The sequence below is a fragment of the Rhinopithecus bieti genome, unplaced genomic scaffold, assembly GCF_001698545.2.
Source record: "Rhinopithecus bieti isolate Rb0 unplaced genomic scaffold, ASM169854v2 scaffold_662, whole genome shotgun sequence".
Taxonomy (NCBI): domain Eukaryota; kingdom Metazoa; phylum Chordata; class Mammalia; order Primates; family Cercopithecidae; genus Rhinopithecus; species Rhinopithecus bieti.
The window spans coordinates 466,332-474,121 of NW_016803231.1; the positions used below are offsets into that span (position 1 = coordinate 466,332).

The window sequence follows — 7,790 nt, forward strand, 5'->3', positions numbered from 1 at the left end:
TGGCCTCCCCCACAGGCTCTGGGGCAGCCACAGGAGGGATAGGTTGGGCGGGGCTGCCATGGTCGTTCACTTGAGCAGGACGTCAGAGGACTTGGACACCAGCTTCCCATCGCAGGTCTCCATCTTCTTCACAACCATGGCGCCGGTGGAGCTGGTGGGCCTGAAGGAGCTGGAGCCCCTATCAGAGCCAAAACTGGAGCCCAGGCCATAAGCTGAGGCTGGGGCTTGTGACGCCCTTGTAGCCTGAGCTCAGCCCATTGGCATAGCCACTGGTGGTCTTCATATGGATACTCATGTTCTGCATCCCAGATGCCAGCCTGCTCTCCTCGCCCTCCAGCAGCTTCCTGTAAGTGGCGATCTCCATGTCCAAGGCCAGCTTGACATTCATTAGCTCCTGGTACTCAGGCAGCTGCCGTGCTATGTCCTGCTTGGCCCACTGCAGGACAGCCTCCAGCTCGGACAGCTTGGCATTGGCGTCCTTAACGGCCAGCTCCCTGTGCTGCTCGGCATCTGCGATGGCGGCCTCCAGGGAAGCCCTCTGGCCTTTGAGGCCCTCAATCTCAGCCTGGAGCTGGCTGATGTTCTGGTTCNTTTTTCTTTTTTTCTGGCAGAGCTACCTGAGGTTTTATTTTGGACAAAAAAAAAAAAAGCAACTAAATTGTTTTGTAGCTGGAGAAATGGGTAAGGGGCCCAGGCAGTAAACTCCCTGGCAGGTGAGCTGAGGGCTAGGGCTGAGCCTCAGGTGCGTCTCCCATTCCCTGTGCTACTCCGCAAGCGGCCTTCCTCCCAGGCTCTGGGGCAGCCTTAGGAGGGGTAGGCTGGGAGGGGCTGCCGCACCAGTCACTTGGGCAGGACGTCAGGACGTCAGAGGACTCGGACACCAGCTTCCCATCACGGGTTTCAATCTTCTTCACAACCACGGTGCTGGTGGAGCTGGTGCGGCTGAAGAAGCTGGAGTCCACGCCAAAGCCAAAGCTAGAGCCCAGGCCGTACCTGGGGCCCGGGCTTGTGAGGGACCCCATAGACCGAGCTCAGACCACTTGCTGCTGGTGGTCTTCCTATGGATGAATACTCATGTTCTGCATCCCAGACTCCAGCCAGCTCTCTTCGCCCTCCAGCAGCTTCCTGTAGGTGGCAATCTCGATGTCCGGGGCCAGCTTGACTTTCATCAGCCTCTGGTACTCACGCAGCTGCCACGCTATGTCCTGCTTGGCCCGCTGCAGGGCAGCCTTCAGCTCGGACAGCTTGAATTTGGCATCCTTAATGGAAAGCTCCCCACGCTGCTCGGCATCTGCAATGGCGGCCTCCAGGGAAACCTCTGGCCTTTGAGGCCCTCCGTCTCAACCTGGAGCTGGCTGATATTCTAGTTCATCTCAGAGATCTGAGTCTTTGTGCTCTGCAGGTCATCCGCGTGCTTCCCAGCCAGCGTCTGCAGCTACTCATACTTGATCTGGTACATGCTGTCAGCCTCAGCCCAGCTGCGGTTGGCAATCTCCTCGTACTGTGCCTTGATCTCAGCTATGATGCTGTCCATGTCCAGGGAGCGGCTGTTGTCCATGGACAGCACCACAGACCTGTCCAAGATCTGGGACTGCAGCTCCCAGATCTCCTCTTCATACAGCTACCTGAAGAAGTTGATCTCATCAGTCAGTGCTTCCAGGCCAGACTCCAGCTCTACCTTGTTTATGTAAGCTTCAACCACATCCTTCTTGATGAGGACAAATTCATTCTCCATCTCTGTACGCTTATTGATCTCATCCTCGTACTTGTTCTTGAAGTCCTCCACCAGCCCCTGATTGTTGCCAAACCCTGCCAACAGCTTCAGTGTCTCCTGGCCCAGAGTATCCAGCTGCTGCCAAAGGTTGTTGATGTAGCTCTCGAACTTGTGGTCCACGTTGCTCTGAGCTGTATTGTGCTGCTGCAGGAGGCTCCCCTTGGTCTCCAGCATCTTGTTCTGCTGCTCCAGGAACTGTACCTTGTCGATGAAGGAGGCAAACTTTTTGTTGAAGCTCTTGATCTGCTCCTTCTCCTGGGTGCACGTGGTCTGGATGTTGGGGTCTACCTCCAGGTTAAGGGGGCTCAGCAGGCTCTGGTTGACCGTGACAGCAGTAATGCCTCCCATGCCACTGGCCCCGCCACAGCCTCCACCCAGGCCACCCTGGAAGTTGCTGCTGCCTACTTAGGAGAAGCTCGAGGAGCTGATGCAGGCACTGGGCCCACTCATGTAGAAGCAGCTGCTGAAGGCCTGGGGGTCAGAGATGGATACCTTATAGGGCTTCTAGGTCACCCTGATGGACATGGTGGAGGCAGGCAGGCTGATCCAGGTGGGGATTCAAGAAGGAGCAGAGAAGCTGCTTCTAGGTCCCTTCTAGTAGTTTTTTAGTTTGGGGTCTTACATGTAAGTTTTTCATCAACTTGGATTTAATTTTTTAATGATGACAGATAAGGATCTAGTTTCATTTTTCTGCATATAGATATCCAGTTTTCCCCACACCCATTTATTAAAGAGACTGTCCTTTCCCCCAAAGGACATTATTGGCACCTTTGTGGAAAATCAGTTGACTATAAATACGTGGATTTATTTCTGGGTTGTCTATTCTGTTCCATTGGTCTATGTGTCTGTTTTTATGCCAGTACCATGCTGTTTTGGTTATTATAGCTTTTTTTAGTACATTTTGAAGTCCATTTTTTTAGTACATTTAAAGCTGGAAGTGTGATGCCTCCAGCTTTATCCTTTTTGCTCAGGATTTATGTGGCTATTCAGTCTTTGTTAACCTGCTTTTTTTGTTGTTATAGATAGGGTCTCTGTAGCCTCCACCCCCCCACACTGTCCCCCCACCCCCCGCCCCGGGCTTAAGTGATCCGCCCACCTCAACTTCCCAAGTAGCTGCGTCTACAGGCATGCCACCACACCGGGCTGATTTTTGAATTTTTTTTTGTAGAGACTGGGTGTTCCATGTTGCCCAGGCTGGTCTCGAACTCCTGGGCTCAAGTAATAAGCCTGCCTCAGCCCCTAAATTGCTGGGATTATAGGTGTGAACCATCACACCCAGGCTAACCTGCTGTTTTGGTATTATGTAATAAACATTTGCCCTATAATATTATAAAACTCTTGGTAAACATTTTCAATGTCTGAGATGTATTTTCAGCAAAACAATGCCATAGTTTTAGGTTTTGGTTTTGTTGTTTTTTTTTTTTTTTTTTTTTGAGGCGGGGTGGTCTCGTTCTATCACCCAGGCTGGAATGCAGTGGTGTGATCATGGCTCACTGCAGCCTTGACCTTCTGGGCTCAAGTGATCCTTCCACCTTAGCCTCCCAAGTAGCTGGAATCACAGGCGTGCAACAACACATCCAGTTAATTTTTTGATTTTTTTTTTTTTGAGACAAGGTCTTGCTACATTGGCCGGGCTGTCTCAAACTCCTGGGCTGAAGTGGTCTGCCTGCATCAGCCTCTCAAAGTGCTGGGATTACAGGTGGAAGAAGTAGTCTTGGACATTTAGGTTGTTTTCAGGATTTTTCTTTGACAAATAATACTGTTACAAATATCTTTGTACAGAATTGTTTCCCATGATTCTTATTTCCTTGGGGTAGATTTTTTAGTCATGGAAATTCTGGACACAGCGTATGAACATTTTAAAATCTCTCAATAATCCCATGATACTTATGGCCTGAGTGACTTCCTGAGATGGGTTTCTGGTGTGTCCAGTTGCAGTTATGGCCTTGTCCTTGCATCTGTGTGGAGATATGGGAGTTACAGAAGAAGAGAAGGTGGGCATGGAATGTTTTGAATCACATGGCTCTGGGGTTCTTACTAATCACATGGCTGTGGCCACATGGCCTCATCCTCCTGAGATTCATTTCCTCATCTGTGTGATTGAGGTGATAATACTACCCTCAAGCAGTTTTGTGAGGACCAAGGCCGGTGAATGCGCGGTACACAGCTCAGGGCCGGGCACACAGAAGAGCACAGCAATTGTTTATCACAATAGCATGGCATCTCCTTGGTTGGGACTGGTATAAACGTTTGGCCTCTGGAAGTTGATGCTGCAGAGTGAGACCCACCAACCGAGGCATGTGTGTCCCTACATTGACCCAGCCAGAGCCCCCAAGATCCCTTCAGACAGATGGGCAGAAAGCAAAAACCAACACCAAGGTCTGAGACCAGAGAAGGTGAGCAAAAGGCTCTGAGGGCAGAACAGAGTGGGGAAGTGATCATCAGGCTGCCTGGGTGAGGAAAAACGGGGACTGGGAAGAAGCGGGAGGGAGAGAGCTTGGTTGCGGGGAGGAGGAGTGGACAGGAAAGGTCAAGATCAGAGGATGAAGTCCAAAGGGAAGGGTTGGTTCAGTACCAGGACATAAGGTAAATCCAGTTACTAGGCGGCCAGAGGAATAGGCAGGAATGGATCCCAGGAAGTTCTGACACCCAATGCCTGGTTCTATGACTAGCTCACTGTGTGACCCTGAACAAGAACCTCACCCTTACTGTGCACTGGTTTATTCATTTGCAGAAGTTCCTGGGTGTCCTTCGATGTTGGACAACCTCTGGCCTGGCAGTGTCCTGAAGAGATTGATGATCCTCCATCTGGCCCTCCACGTAAGTTTAAAAATCTAGCAGCATAGTTCCTCTGCAGGAGACAGGAGACAAATGCTGGTGTAACCGAGTCTCTTGGAGCAATGGGAAGCCTTTTCCAGAGGATAATTGGAAGAAAATCCAGGGGAAGGGGGCTTGCTTAAAGAGAGTGACCACAGCCAGAGCAGAACAGGGTGTGGGTGAGAGCAGTGCAGAGGGGAGGGGATGAGGTGGGAGGGGAGGCAGGGGTTGGACAGAGGGATCACGGGTGAGAGGAGTGCAGAGGTGGGAGGTGCCCAGTGGTGAGCTCCAAGACAGGGCGAGAATTGTCTTGGGCTCCCTGCCATTCATACTGTCCCTTAATGAAGATTAGAAAATGTCACCTGCTTTGGCTGATGAAGTCTCATGTTTATATCACTTGACTAGAAGAATAAGGTCTCATTTTCAGACTTCAGTCGTTCCCTTGGCTGGATACCCTTGTGTTTCAGGTTGAGTTCCGCAGAAGCAGAAACACTGAGACAGAATTTGGGGCACATGATGTTTATTAGCAGTCAACAGCTGTGAAAGGAGGGAGAAGCAGGCTTGGGCAGAGGGAAGTTGACTTGTGCTGCAGCTCAGCAAAGTCTCAGCTAAACCAGCAGTGTTCATCAAAGCTGTCCAGCATCAGATCTAAGTGGATGGGCCTCTATACTCCTGCCACCATCAGTCACCAGACGTGGGCTACCCCAGAAATGGCATAACCTGAGGTGAGGTGGCCCTCAGCAGTGGCGGCAGGCTCTTCAGGAACTGAAAGCTGAGACTGTCTGATGACCTCTCTCCCTGCAGCTGAGCAGCAAGTCCTTCCCTGAAGGGGGAATCTGGGCTGCACATCTCCATGTCTGTCACACTTTAAGCAGTGAACCACCCTCTCAACTGTACATGGCAGAGAGACAAACTTTAGAGAATACAAACCTATGCTTTGGACAGATGCTTTGATAAATGTGGATAGGGAAAATAAAACAAGTCATTGTGTTTGTATTAAAGGAGTCCCAATTAGGAGAGTCAGATTCTCTGAGTCCATTGCTTCCTGATTTTCTGGCCTGGCAGTTTTAAAATGTCTGGCTTGTCACATCTCACTACTTCCCTCCCCTCATGCTGTGCTAGCTCCTGGGCCTGGTAATATGCTTTCTGCTGCATGAAGGTGCTGTGTCATTCTTTCATTCTGTTTAAAGCAAAGAGCATTGTTTCCCTTCTTTTCCTATTTCTGTGGGATTTGGCCATGAGGCCTTGAAGTCGGGAGTATGAGGTAGCCCGAAAGACATGGGACCTGAATCCTCAAGAGGAGGATGCATCTGGCTTCAAGGCCTTCAGTGCCCTGCTAGTGCTCTTAGCTTGAAGTCCAATCCCTCAGCCTGGGATGAAGTGCCTGATGAGCTGGGCTGCTTCTTCCCGCCTGGCACAGAATGGGGGCTCAGTGAGTAGGAATGAGGAAAAATACCGGGCACAGTTGCTCACACCTGTAATCCCAGGACTTTGGGAGGCCAAGGCAGGTGGGTCACCTGAGGTCAGGAGTTTGAGACCAGCCTGACCAACATAGAGAAACCCCGTCTCTACTAAAAATTTAAAATTAGCCGGGCATGGCAGTATATTACACGCCTGTAGTCCCAACTACTTGGGAGGCTGAGGCAGGAGAATTGCGTGAACCCAGGAGGTAGAGATTGCAGTGAGCCAAGATCGCACCATTGCACTCCAGCCTGGTCAACAAGAATGAAACTGTCTAAAAAAAAAAAAAAAAAAAAAGGAAAATGCTTATTTCTGTTAATATGATAATAATAAAAGGACACATGTTTCTCTAGGCTCCACCAAACCATAGGTACTCATAGTGGCTCAGTACCAGTGATAAGCTAAAGTTGCTTGGCTCATCTGTTCATACAAAACCTCAAGTGTTGGTCAGGCTCAGTGGCTCACACCTGTAATCCCAGCACTTTGGGAGGCCGAGGCAGGTGGATCACTTGAGGTCAGGATTTCAAGGCCAGCCTGGCCACCATGGTGAAACCCCATCTCCACCAAAAATACAAAAATTAGCTGGGCGTGGTGGCGGGTGACTGTAGTCCCAGTTACTCAGGAGGCTGAGGCAGGACAATCACTTGATCCTGGGATGCGGAGTTGCAGTGAGCTGAGATCGCGCCACTGCATTCCAGCCTGGGCGACAGAGCAAGACTCCATCTCAAACAAACAAAACAAACCAAAAAAATCCTCAACTGTCTCCTCAAGGTCTACTCCAAACAATTTCTAGGAAATAAGAGGTAGAGAATAATGAGTTAAGAGCCAGAGTTCTGGACTCACCACTGAAAGGAACCAGGGATCCTTGGAGAAAAGTTGATTTGAGAATGAGGGGCAGGTAACTTACAAGATGAGCCTGAAAACTTGCGCCAGAAAGTAAAGAAGTGCTCAATAAATGATGGGGCCATAACAGAAGGAAAGAGAACCCACCCTAAGGGGCTCGCAATGGTTAAATCTGGGATAATATGAGCATCATAATAAATAATAATAGTAACAGATTATAACTCATTGGATGACATAGAACTTACCAAACCCACACTAATATAATTAAATGGATAAATAATTGGGAGAAGGGAAAATTCTTTCTTACGGTATAATAAATGTAGATGGAATGATGGAGTTGGAGAATCACCAATGGATGCTAAAACTAGTGGGCGAAGATGCAAAGAGAAACGTGATCTATATATTTACATAGTCTCAAAGGATTTCCCCACAAGATTCTTACAGATGACTAAGGGAAAAACAGTAACTTCAAGGTGGAGAAAACTGGTGGACACTACCTTAATCAAGTGATCAGAGTTAACAACACCAATAGTGGGACAAATTGACATCACGTGCCTCCTGTTATGATGCACTGAGAAAGACGCAGCATCACATATGTGGTATCTTTTGCCAAAAACACATCATCTTAGTCTAATCATGAGGAAAGCACTTGACACAAACCCAAATTGAGAGGCTTTCTATAAAACAACTGGCCTGCAATCTTCCAAATTGTCAAGGTCATGAAAGTCAAGGAAAGACTGGAGAACTGTCATAGAATTAAGGAGACCAAGAGAAAAAAACACAAAATTTTAAAGGACATTACAATTAATGAAATTGAATTTGAATATGGAGTGCAAATTAGAAAACAGCATTATATTGATGTTAAATTTCTTCTTCTTTTTTTCTTTTTCTTTTT

At 48.7% G+C, this 7,790-nt stretch overlaps 1 pseudogene; it reads right to left on the minus strand.

Moving 5' to 3' along the window:
• Positions 1-66: 66 nt before the first annotated feature.
• Positions 67-2,305, minus strand: LOC108528480 (keratin, type II cytoskeletal 8 pseudogene; annotated as a pseudogene).
• Positions 2,306-7,790: the final 5,485 nt, after the last annotated feature.